We start from the raw sequence: 13862 nt of genomic DNA on the forward strand, positions 1-13862 counted from the left end.
ATCCATTCAGTCTTTCATCCTGTATTTTACGGCATTTGCAAAGCAGCAATAGATAGCAATGTGAACGTGCCTTAGTGCGATTGTGTACAAATTGTGAATTAAATGAACATTTAATTTAATGTTCAACATTGTTATTTATGTGTTTCATTTGCTCTCTATTCCTGCACTAGCTGAAATAGCTTAAAGCACATTTAGTTTTTTTTGTAAATGTTAGTGTGTTTTTTTAAAGTTTGTATGCAATGCACACTAAAAAGCCGAGTTCTAGCGAGGAGTGTATCACAGACGCACATGCCACAATGCAATAACAGAGTAGTACAGAAACCCAGACAAGTAGTACCGCCCCTCGTACAAATGCAGTGGCGCGACACGTGATTCTTATACCAAAATCCAGTATGGCGGAATCTGTCAGTGAGTGAATTCAACGCTGGCGTACTCTCCAACGGGAATTAAAATAGTTTGCAGTTTTCAGCTTGGAGTAACCGACTCGCAAAGCAAGTAGGTGAGCTTTGTTTGAAACCGGTGTTGCTGTCTTTCCTTAGTGATCCTAATTTAAATTGCAAATTAATAGAGTTTGTTTAAAAACAAAAATACTGTAAGCCTCTGTGGGTTTGCAATATAGCGTAGTGTAACGAGGTGTGTTTTTATACTGTGTTTAACTTCGGCTCACGTTCTGCATTTTTTTTTTTTTTTTTTTGCGAATCGATCTGGCTCCACTAAACTAGAATGTTCAGCCAGAATGGGCGGGAGTTTAGCGGTCAACAGCGACGCTAGCCAATAAACAGTCGGGACTGATTGAATGTGGGATATGATTGATAATCTTTCAGTCCTATCATTTCATAGCCCGAGAGATCTGGAGAGGCGGGCTCGCAAATGGTCTCGTCGCTGTCCAATGGCTTGGGTAGTGTTTTGAGTGGGTGTGTTTAAAATGTGTATCAATATATATATATATTTTTGTGAATGAGGGTGGATTGCAATGGGCTACACGGTTGTACAATTCTGTATTTTGTGTACCCCCCCCCCCCCCCAAAAAAAAAAAAAAATCCCAAAACAAAACAAAAAATCAAACAGTTACGAATGTGAGGTGATCATGCTTGTGTTTTAAGTACTTTAGGACTGGATGAATTGCATTTCTCATGCATGTCCATGCACTGCATACATTGCATGTGTATTTCTGTTTGCCAGCAATCTAACGATATCGTAAAGCATTGATGATGGGTGTTTGGAAATTGTACATTCGTTTGCTACTCTGCCCTTGTCTGAGTTCCGTATTTGTGCCAAATAACGCTGTTCATATAATCGTGTAACATTACTGTAATGTTTTGATTAGCTCCCAAACCAGGATGAAATAAAAATATACATCAAGTCGAATCTTATACAGATATTATTGAAATCATGTTGATTATTCACGTGGGAGGTGCCATAACTCCCAATCTTTTAAGAATTCAACATGTTTATTCTAGTCGTAGAAGGAGGAAGGTGTTTTTTTTTTAGTTGGGTGTGTGGGTCGCATATTTGCATGGCAGGAACTTTACTTAAGCCTTAAATTAAGGAGCGGTAACTATAGTTTTAAAATTCAATTGTTCGCCGGTCCGCACTTTTTGTTTTTTGTTTGTTTGGTAAATACTTAGTCTACGTAGCTATTAGAAAGATCCCGAAGAGCTAAATGTTCGATACTTCTGATTCTTTAAAAATAAATAAAATAAAATAAAATAACATACTGCCAAAAACCGAATACCGAAACACATATTATGTTACACTAATGTTCTGCTTAATGCAACCTCAGTTACCGGAAGAAAGTGTGCTGCCAGAGGAGTGTGTGTTTTCTGTATCCATTCTGAATTGTTTGAACTAGGGAATAAATATCACTAAAATGGTTCTTCACATTGATTTCATGTGCTACAGGTAAGAGTCCTGTCTCGGACTCACTCGTTCTATAGAGGTTCCTAATATCTGCCGAACTGGAAGTAAACTTGGAGAGTCAGATGTGAGTCTCAAGCATCTACTAAGAGGCAGCATATTTTAGACATACTGCAAACATAAAAAATAATCTGCAAAACTAGGATTTCGGAAATTTGTTCTAAAGTTAACTGGGTTTTAAAGCCTTTGGTATTATTATTACAAGTCGAGTATGTCAGACACCATATGAATAATGTATAATGTTAAATGAGTCACCTTTTTTATAGCTCTGAAATTGTAGTGTGTTATGATAAATTAGCAATAACTGCCAAATTTGTTGTTTGTATGAATGGGCATGTGTTTGTAAGGAGTACTTAAAAAGCCATTCTCAAAATTGTAATTAACAAGAGGGACTTTTTATTTAAAGAAATCCCCCGTGAGGAGGATATAGTGGAAGTAGACGTCACACTGCACATTTTTCCATATACCCAGATAATTCCCATGAAAACTCGTTATTAACAGTATTGACAACATCAGCTGCTGGGGATAAAAGGTGTTCACAAATCGAGCAAAACGCATCAAATATATTCAACCTAATCGAATATTTTTACTTAAACTATTCAACTATCAAATTAGTAGTCTTTCTATCACTACCTCAAATGACATTTAAACAGTTACATTTTTACGTTCTCTTATCTTTTGTATATATTTGCAATCGTTCTAAGTAGTTCCCTTACTTGAATGGAGTGTTATTGTTTATTTATTTATTTAATGACCTGGGACATTGCTTTGAACTTTTTGGCAAAGCCCAGCAACTTATTAAAGTTTCCAGAACTTTTAATTTACTGATTTTCAAAGCACGATCCCAGTTCACATGTAAAAAAAAAATGGAACTATTGAAAGCTAATACAAATATAAAAAGGAAAATGAAATGTGAAGCTATTTGTTCTTTAATATATCTGTGTAAATACAGCACTTGCTGTACAACTGGCTGCTGCTCTGTTTATATTTTGAGGTAGTTGCAACAATGCTCCATCTCCTTTAAATGTAATGGTTGACAATCAGAGGATAAACTGTTTGCTAATATTGTTCAATGTAACCCAGAACAACATACATGCTGTTGTTCATGTTTGTACATTTATTAAACTGTGAAGGAGACAGATTACCAAGTCAATTATTTTACCACAAGTCCTTCAAATCCTTATCTATAAGCCCACCAAAGGTCAGTTTAAGTCATGTCCCACAAGGTTCAGCCCTTCAAAGATGGGGCCAATTACTTTCATACTGAAGCCTTTGTGGGGTCATTAAATCAGACAATGAAGTAGGTAGACAGTAGCAGAGCTGCGTACTGAAAGTCGTTAAATTTTGAGCACACCTAAGCAATTTGAAAGTGATATCTCTTCTACTTTAGAAGGAACATGTACTTAAATCGGGAATCTGACAATTAGACAATTTTTCAATTTTAAGGCCCCCAGCAACACAGAAATAATAAAGCTGTGGTACTTATTTTGCATGAATTCTATCTGTACAGAAGCATTCGTACATAAGCTACTGACATTCTAAATACCATTTTTAGATCTTCAAAATCACTCAAAAATTAGACATGTTTCAAGTATGACTATGCCCCCCCCCACCCCCAATTGTGTAACACACAGTTGTACCTGTAATTTAGTTATCCGAAAATTGCATGAACTACCTTTTTTTAATCCATTGGATAAAACCGATGGAGACCGATTACCAATTATTTTATATTCTATACCCCCCCCCCAAAACAGGGTATATCTCAGCAAATCTTCATCCTTGAGCTTACGTATTTGGCCTGGTTTCATATGTGACCTGTATCTTTCACTACACAAAATATAAGCTAAATCTAAATCTTGAGGTGGGAAGCTCTGGTTGAGTTAACATGGCATAACCCTTTAAATATCAACCCAGTCCAAAATATATAAAAATGTCAGACCGTAAGAAAGTTTTTGAGCAAGTGGAGGCCATTCTGCTCATCTAAGCTTGTCCTGTTCCTGATCAAGTTGCGTTTAAAAGGGTCCAAGCAATTCTGCCCAAGGAACCCATTCCATACACTCACCACTTTCTATGTAAATAAGTTTCTCCTCCCCACTGTCCTGAGTCTATCGCCACATCTAAAAATACAAAACGGAAAGATCATAATTGGATCAGACTCCACCCCCATGAGTTAATACTTGGTGGAAGCACCTTTGGCAGCAATTACAGCTGTGAGTCTGTTGGGATAGGTTTCTACCAACGTTGCACACCTAGATTTGGCAATATTTGACCATTCTTCTTTACAAAACTGGTCAAGCTCTGTCAGGTTCCTTGGGGGGTGTTAATGGGCAGCAATCTTCAAGTCATGCCACAAATTTTCGATTGGATTTAGGTCGGGGCTGTGACTGGGCCACTCAAGGACATTTACCTTTTTTTTCCTTAGCCACTCCAGTGTAGCTTTGGCTGTGTGCTTTGGGTCTTTGTCATGCTGAAAGGTGAACTTCCATCCCAGTTTCAGCTTTCTTGCAGAGGGAAGCAGGTTTTCCTCAAGGACTTCTCTGTACTTTGTTCCATTCATTTTCCCTTCTGTCCTGACAAGTGCCCCAGTCCCTGCCGATGAGAAACATCCCCATAATGGGATTCTATGGATGATGCACTGTGTTGGGTTTGTGCCAAATATAACACTTTGCATTTAGGCCAAAATGTTCCATTTTAGTTTCGTCAGACCACAAAACTTTTTGCCACATGGCTACAGAATCTCCTGAGTGCTTTTTTTGCATACTTCAAACATGATTCAAGGTGGGCTTTCTTGAGTAATGGCTTCCTTCTTGCCACCCTACCATACAGGCCAGATTTGTGGAGTGCTTGGGATATTGTTGTCACATGCACACTTTGACCAGTCTTAGCCATAAAAGCCTGTAGCTCTTTCAAAGTTGCCTTTGGCCTCTTGGTAGCCTCACTGATGAGTCTCCTTCTTGCTCGATCATCCACTGAGGGACGGTGTGATCTGGGCAGAATCTTGGTGGTGACATACACCTTCCACTTCTTAATAATCGCCTTAACTGTGCTCCAAGGGATATTCAAGGCCTTTGATATTTTTGTATACCCATCCCCTGATCTGTGCCTTTCAACAACTTTGTCCCAGAGTTCTTTGGAAAGCACCTTGGTGCTCATGGTTTAGTCTTTGCTTTGAAATGCGCTACCCAGCAGAGGGAACCTACAGGAATTGCTGAATTGATCCTGAAATCATGTGAATCACTATAATTAAACACATGTGGAGGCCACTTAACTTGGTGTGTGATTTTTGAAGGCGATCGGTTACAGCTGAGCTAATTTAGGATTGCTATTACGGGGATGTGGACACTTCTCCAACCAAGCTATTTCAGTTTTTATTTTTAATTAATTTTCTACACATTTCTAGAATTTTTTTTTCATTCAAAGTTGTGGGGTAGAATGTGTAGATAAATGGAAAAAAATAAATAAAAACTATTTTAATGCATTTTAATTCCAGGCTATAAGGCAACAAAAGGTAAATATTTTAAAAGGGGTGTAGACTTTCTATAGGCACTTTCTTATGCACAAAAACATTTGTTTTGTTTATAATAGCATTATTAAGCTTAGCAGTGGCAATTATTTACTACATTAATGCTTAATTACAATCCACATTGTCATTATTGGTCAACTGGAGCCAATCAGAGTGCTGCATTCATTTATGAGAGGAATTATAATTCTGTGTACAGATGCTTTTCGTACTGTAAATAAAACCACAGAGGTCCCCTGAGTTTAAATTCAAAATTCCATGACGATGTAATCAGCATAAAAATTAACATACACAGACAGCAAACTCTGAAATGAATATTAACTTTGATTTAGATTAATGACTTTGCATATTAAATAAGGTCCTTGGAGACTGATATTATGAAGTACATTATGGTATGTAGGCAATAAGTACTTATATGTGAAAGAATATCTTCGGTCACTATTAAGTGCTATCATTTATAGTATCTCGATGCAAAGCAAACTGCTGTTACTAAAAACACGTACTAAATGTAAGGTGACTAGTAAATCGAGTCTAGAATCGATAAAAGTAGATTTAAAGCTTTAAAATTAAATAAAAGCAACTTTTAAAAGTCACCTGAACTGACCACGCTACAGAGGGAAACGTGCCATAGAGCAGGACAACTTGGCTTGTAATACAAAAAAAAAAAAAAAAACATGTAAAAGGATGGTTTATGTTTTAGTAAGAGCCCAGTGATGCCACCAATAATACAACCTATGATATTGAAAGGGTTCATTAATGCCATTCTCTTCCCCACGGTCTCCAACACCGCTCTTGCCTGTTATGTGTCATTGGTCTAGAGCAAAGTGGCAACCCAAATCCAATTTCTGGAACTAATGACTGGCAATAAATTAATCAAGCTTTATTTTATATAGCGCCTTTCATAGTGGACCACCATCACTAAACACATTACAAGATGCAGTGACAAGAAGAAAATCCATAATACTTTAAATAGAGAGAAATGCAATTGCCCACCAACCCCCACTCAGACTGCGTTTTTTTTTTTCTCCTATTATCCCTGTATATAGTCCCCTTTTAAAAATCACCAAAGATTTTAAAGCAAGACGTTCTACAAATATCTGTTTAGTACCAGTGTAGAATGACTTGGTTGGGTGTTTGTTTTTTAATTTTACCTCTGAAAGCCTAAACAGCTATCACTTTAAATAGTGCACCAGTCTTGGCATTTGCAATTGCAGAAACCAGTTTTGAGTGAGGTAATAATGTCCTACCACCAGGCATCACAAACCAGCAGCGTCTCGCTGTGTTTCTGTTTATCAGTGGTTGATAAGTGCAGTACATTACATGTTACCGTCATATTGCAAATACAATAGTGACCGCATTGGAAAAATTTCATTTTTAGTTCACATGCCTTCACTGATATTCAGTTCATGTAAGACTGACTATAAAGGTGTTTCATAGTGACAATTTATTTTGTGCTGCTTCAATTTAATACTTTTCATGGAATTTTAGTGACAGGGCAATATTACTTATGTCAACTAAGAAAAAACTGTGAGGTTCCTGACTTTTTGCCTTGGAAGGAAAACAATCATTCATAGACTGCACTGCAGTTGTTGTTCCTTGATCTCTGAAAGATCTGTAATTAGGCCAATTGGTTTCCTTTTGGTATGTTTTCTGTAAGAGTGGTAAATTTGACATAACGTTTGGCACTAAAGTGCACTCTGATAGCTGTATGTTCACCATGCTTGAATTCTATTTGCTGACATACAAATCCAACCTTTTTTGTACTTGCCTTTGTGAAGCAAGAGCTAGAGTAGTAGTTTTGCTAGTGTTTGTTTTCTTTATTGTACTGTGTGGGGGCTGTACCTTTTCAGATTACCATACTTGCTGACAAGTGCAGAAGCATGCAGGAGTAGCGGTCAATTTGACTAATACCATTGACAGCATTTCTTTTGTACATTTGAGTAAGCAAAAAATAAAAAAAAAACAAAAAAAAGTTAGGTTATTTTATACAGTATGCTGCCTTAAATGTATGCAGTCAAAATGTTTAGGGTTCTGTATTCCATTACTCATAGCTTGTAGGATTCTTTGGGTTTATACTAACTTTCTTGTGCACCGTTAATACAGTATTTGTATACAGTGCAATAAGCAACACTCTTCCGAGGTGAGTAAGCTGAATATTATGTTTAGTTTAAAGCTGTGCGCAGTTATGTATCTGTGACTGCTGATAAATATTTCAAGGGTTGGGCTGTCTGGGAAAAGTCTCTAATTTGTTCTGTATATATTGTTGTTTATATAATGGCAGGTTGTTGAGGTCTTGTGAAGAGCGGCACAGTCCTCCGAATGTAAATATAAGAGTGAATGAATTAACAGGCAGCTAACAACACCCCAAGTCATTTGACAGTATTATATCAATCGACACAATTATAAATGTGTTAAATCTGTTGGAGAGATAACAGGGAGAGCTGGAGCATCTGTGGGGAGAGGAAGTGCTCCCTGCGTATAAACAAGGCCATGGAGGAAGGTCTCTGTCATCTGTGATGTCATACTGTTTTTCTGGTTATTTGGTCTTAAATAAAAGAGGACTTCTATTCTAAAACACATCTGCTTTGTTTTTTGAATCTGCATACCAACCTACTCAGCTTTAGAAACCTCATTTTGTTAGAATTTTTTACCCATTATTTTACCCCTTTTTTTTCTTCCCAGTTTCAAATCTCCAATGCTCCCTGTGGAAGATACTGTAGTCAGCTTTGCACAGCCAGGGCACAAATCTGCTCCCCTGAGTGTATGACTCAATCACACACCACATGGTTCTGCTTTTGCCTGGAGGCCTAGTCAATGATTTATAATGAATAACCTTTGACAGCTCTGTTAAGATTGTGACTGACTCACCTTTTATTGTGCTACAAACCTTCTTCATTATTCAATTGTTTGTTTTACGTTCTGTCAGGATATGCAGATATTTCCAAATACAATGTTGGAGAGCATTGCTGGTGCCTTTCCAACTGTCTGCAATGCAGCTGGATTATACTTGAACTTGAACTTGGTCATATCTTTGCAGTAGAAGAGCCTAGACAAGTGATGGGAATCGAGTTGGTGAAATCAACATCGATAATTGTACCCTCAACTAGTGATGATCGATAATGCAGTGTTTCTGGGTTAAATACCTTCTCTATTGCCTTTTTGTTTTGTTCAGACAGTTCCCATAACAACCATGCATGTAAACCCCAAGTTCATGCATTTACAAGTCATATTGCCACGCAAAACATTCTATCAGTCGACCATTTTACGGTTGGGGGTAATCGCATTTTAAAGTGATAATTATTTATTGAACCAGAAACTACAGATTTAAAGTAATTGTAACTAACTAAAATAGTTTTGTTCTGCTATGCACATCAAGTCCTAATTTCATTCACAAATGTGCAGTTTTGAAAGAAACACATGCCTTTATACTGTCTTGCACAATCTGACCCTTCTTTCTTGTCAGTAACCAACCAACTGTTCCCCTAATGACTGACATGCTTTGTAGCCAGTAAGATTTTATAACCCACGAAGACACTGCTGGGGTGCAATGACCAAGGAAGTAAGCGTGTGTACCAGATGTTTTCAAATGAAAATGCATGTTTTCTGTGACGTGTTTCTTTCAAAGCGGTATATTTGAGACCTGCATAGTGAATGGAAGTGCATGCCAGGTAGGATTTATAAAACAAATACAACCACTTTAATCAATGCGATACATCACATTTCAGTATTACTTTGAAACATGCCCTGGTGTATTGACAAAACAATTAAAATCGAAACAGAAGCATTTGCCCAAAAGGATCCCCACAGCCACAGTCAATTTACTCCCTGTACTAAAGAGAAAAACAAATGACCTCTTTACAAAGGAAAATAAGAATGATGATGGGATAAGTACTTCTGGATCATAATAACTAACACCTACAGGCTCTGCTGTTGCTGCTGTGTAACATGCTGTTTTTTGTTCCAACATAATATGTGTAGAAAGGAATAAATCAAACCAATTTTTTGTTTGTAGTATTAATATTGGGCCTTATTGACAAAACCTTAAGGGCTGTGTTAAGGAATGTTTTGTTAAAGACACTATTTCATAAATAGCAGCTCGCCGTAAGTGAAAAACTTTTTAACTGTATGACAGATACGTTTATTTGAAGAACACTCCTTAACTTTTTATGAACTTTCTTTTCACTCATTCTTGGACCACTTGATATTTTGTTTTAATAACATGTTTTATGTTCACAATAAGACATATTTTAGAATGTCGGTATGCATAAATTTTTCCTTTTTAACATTGCAAAGCCCATATAGGCTAATAGGACCTCAGTTACAGTACAGTACCTCTCTGAAGAACAGTCAACCAAGCACTTGCTATACCACTTGAAACCAGAAATACTGTAGGGTTTACTGGGTAAATAAAATAACATAAAGATCAGACACTAGGAATTTTACCATTTCAACACCACTCTCCCAGCTTTTTCCTGTTCCTCAAATGAAATGTGTAGATATTTTATTAATAGTCAGTATACCTACACTAGATTATTGGAAATGCAAGTTTCAGAGTCACCTACATTTCATTCTCCACCCTTCATTCCTTAACTTTAAGGTTCTGTTGTACAGTACGTTTTGTACCACATGTTTAACAGAAAATGTACTAAATGATCTTTAATTGATTTTTACATTTGTTACCATTTGTATTGTGCCTTGGTACATTATACACCAGTGAGCTGGGCAGAACTTCCTGCAGTGTTTACAAGGAAAACATTACTTCTGCTGTATCCCGTGTTGTCCATATCACACATTTTTCAACATAGAGTAATCCTGATTGTTTTTAGTGATAGTGTGAATCAAGTAGGAAATTGCTTTTTTTTTTACCTTTTACTGGCGCCAGGAGAAATCCCTGCAGTGTATCCATTTCATTTCATCATGCTCCCTCCTGCAACAGTGCTGGCGATTCAGACTAAATCAAATGAGTGCATATGGTGGGAATAGAAAACCAGCATTGTTGTGGAAGCACCATGATCTGGTTACATTGTGACCCCTAGAAGAGGTTTATTTTTCTCCTGGCGAACGCAGCCGAGTAAATTCTGAAAAATGTATTTCCCTGTGGATCTATGACCTATAATGTGTGAATACAAATTTCAAAAGAGTTGTCAATACTGTACTTTTTAAAAATGCCTGCAATATTGCCAACACGGGACACGGCAAAGATAACGTTATGCATTTAATTCTAAACTTTGCAGGGGGTTTTGTAACACTTTAATGTGTGAAAAGTGATTTGTAATAAATACAAAATTTAACAAAATTTGCCTAAAATACTGCAGGACAGGAATGTGCGCTTGCAAATTTGACTGTTAAAATCTATTAATAGCTGGCCAGTTTTGTTTAAGGCTACTTGTACGACAGACTCTTTCATGTCGACTAGTGTAAAGCTGAATATAACTTTTTTTTGTTTTAGATCAATTCAACAAGGCACTCACAAGCTAACTGTCACAATTTTTCAGTGAAACAAACAAGAACACATATAAAGTGTGTATGAGGCTCAGGTGCATGAATATGATCACTATAATAGGGATGGTAGTAGTTTGGAGTTTAAACATTGAAATGCTTTCCAAGTGTACCATTTTTCCTAGACGTTTTATCCATTGTCAAAGATACGCATATCAAATAGAGAGTTCAACTGAAGTGTTTATACAGTCGGATGTGTGCAGTCTAAGGTTATGTATATATTTATCTTTTCCACATACTTTACACAAATGTTATGCTTATATAGTCTTGTGCACATGAATGTTGGCGTATCATAAGAAAGTACAGCACACAATAGAGGGCTTCTGAATGGCTTTTTTGAATGTTTACAAACATCCCCAAAAAGTTAAATTTGGGAAATGAAATGGAATCTAACAAACAGTGTTGTATCTACGTACACTGTTCTACACATGTGTAAGGTATACTATGTGTGATAATAAACAACCACATGCACCAGTGGTTTATACCAGTAGGGGTCATTCCACCAGAAAAGCATGCAGATTTTGACCTATCACAGACAATTTTGATGCACTGTTTACCTGTAATGGTTTAGGTACTATAGTATAAGACAATAGTTCAGTTAAGTAATAACCGATGGAAGTAAATATCCAGGTCATTATTAAAGCCAAAGTGGTTTCTTAACCACCTTCATAATAATAAGTCCTCTTGAAATGATAATCATTTCTATCCCAGGGTGAAATCTGCTCAATTCCATTTCCGCTGAAAGTGTATTTTACTCATATGTAGGTGCACATTAGAGCGAATATTATCGAACGCCATTTCCAGAGCTCGTATTGTCTTTAGGTTCCTATTGTAACAACTGTGTGGGTGGCCGTTAATATCATGAATGCATGAATGTATAGCTCATATAGTAAATGTTGGCACCAATGCAATTACAGATGTGGGAGGAAGATATGGGCAGATGGGGGCTGTTTTCAGTTCATCAAAAAAAAAAAAAAGAAGTGTTCACATTTTTATTAAGCTACAATTTTTATTTTTTTACCAATTTATGGAATATAAAGCTGTTTTGTAAACCATGTTCAGTTTTACACTGAAATGTAATTCCTTTGTATTTATTACCTACAGTCTTCAAACAATAAAGCTTTTCAGAGTCACTACTACTAGAAGCTGAGGTTGTGACAGGCCAGATTGCTAATCTTACCCAAAGAAAGTTTAGCATGTAGGAACAACAGTGATAACACTATGTAACACAATTTTTGTTCCTGGGTAGTAAGTGTTATTTCCTAATTGCCACAAAAGATTTAGAAGCGAGTAGTTTTTCGAGATTTACGATTATACTGTAAATACAGTGTAATCGTTAATCTCGAAAAACTACTCACTTCTAAATCTTTTGTAGTCATTTTTGTATTACTTTAGTATAAATACATGTTAATTTGGATTCATATGTTGTTTTTTTCTGACTTTATGTGAACGAAGAGACACACATTTTCCCGTTTACCCATTGGAAATTAGCGATATTTTGAAATATCACTTTTCTGGTCACAAAAGCAAAGTTTGTGGGGAACAATAGCCATTTTCTATACTTTTGAGGCATAAGCAATTAGGAAATAACACTTACTATCCAGGAACAAAAAAAAAAAAAAAAATTATTACATCGTGTAACAATTATTTAAGAGCTTAAATGTGTTCATGTTACCAGAAATATGCATGTGAAGTATACATGTTGACCTTAGTGTTCATACTGTAGTACCTATACAGTGTATGGTCATTTGTTTAATACTGAGTATTTCATTTCTAGTTTTTGAACATCACTATTGCACACAATGTAATCTTATAAGCTTTAATATTGTAGTGATTTATTTTACACTGTCGGCTTGTTTATTATACCGTAGGTTATAAGCAGTCAAAACATGTTAACATTAAAATGTTTAAATTAGGAAGCAAGTTTCTTCCTCTCCCTTTTAAAACATTCTTGGTATAGTACTAGCTCACACTGCAAGACAAATAGCTAACACTTGCAGCAATAGGATGATGATACTGTATATCAATTGCATTCATGTTCTGTTTGTCCTTTATACTTTCTTCATGGACTTGTAAACAGGTATTTTTTAAAGCATAGAGGGAAGCTACTATACCTTTGACGGTTTTACAGTATTTTCTTTCAGCATTTGACAGTAATGATGGGATAGTCGACATGCATCGAAAATTACAACTGCAGTAAATAAGAGGCTTTGGTGCCCTCCTGAACTGAGCAGCTGTTTGCAGTTACATAATATTACTGAGCTGTCAGGCACTTTTCTGGTCGACTGCTTTGCAGAACCATCAGTAGTGCTCAGAGTATTGTGAGCCTATTGTTCACTTCTCAAATGTGTCATTACTAGGTGCTGTAGTACTGTACATCAGAAGGGCTGTTATTTATGTACTGTTATTATCTACAAAAAGTGCTTAAGGTAGGATGGATTTAGAAAGGCAGTTACAGTACTTTATTAGCCCCCCACTCTTAAAGGGTGCATTCAAGTTCAAACCACATGTGTAATACATCATTTTGGAGGTATTTTATTAAGAAACTTAGCATTTGTTTCTACTGTAGGTGTCACTGAAACAGAGAAAACGGTGTGTCACTTTGACAAAGTGGTTAGCAGGTGCAGGTAATCTAAAAACAGACAAACAATTATAATCCAGGTGCAATGTTGTTTAATGGATTTTAAATCCAATGGCCTGGTGGCAAACTGCAGTAAACAAAAAACAGTCAATGCGAAATGTAAATGAGAAGCAATATAGCGGTGTATAGTGCTTTTTTATAATTTGTGGGCTGGCCCATTTTATTTCACCCACATGTAACACAAACACCTGTCCACAGAGCATGCTCTGGTGCTCGTAGTGAAAGTACAGTTCCGTGGTGATACAGAGTGCAGTGATGTTCAGGTTTGTGCTGGCCTTTAGTGAC

General features: G+C 36.5%; 1 protein-coding gene across 7 annotated transcripts in view; it reads left to right on the top strand.

The window, feature by feature from the left end:
• Positions 1–375: 375 nt before the first annotated feature.
• The window catches only part of LOC121322676 (histone deacetylase 4-like), a 243626-nt gene continuing 230139 nt past the window's right edge, over positions 376–13862 (top strand). For 3 of the 7 annotated variants that reach the window (XM_041262870.1, XM_041262872.1, XM_041262874.1), the window contains exon 1: positions 377–495. The gene's annotated coding sequence lies outside the window, so the exon portion shown is untranslated. Of the gene's footprint in view, positions 500–13862 lie in introns of all 7 variants that reach the window. The other 4 variants (XM_041262873.1, XM_041262876.1, XM_041262877.1 and 1 more) reach the window with 3 other exon arrangements.

This window comes from Polyodon spathula, chromosome 11 (genome assembly GCF_017654505.1).
Source record: "Polyodon spathula isolate WHYD16114869_AA chromosome 11, ASM1765450v1, whole genome shotgun sequence".
In the NCBI taxonomy this organism is placed as follows: domain Eukaryota; kingdom Metazoa; phylum Chordata; class Actinopteri; order Acipenseriformes; family Polyodontidae; genus Polyodon; species Polyodon spathula.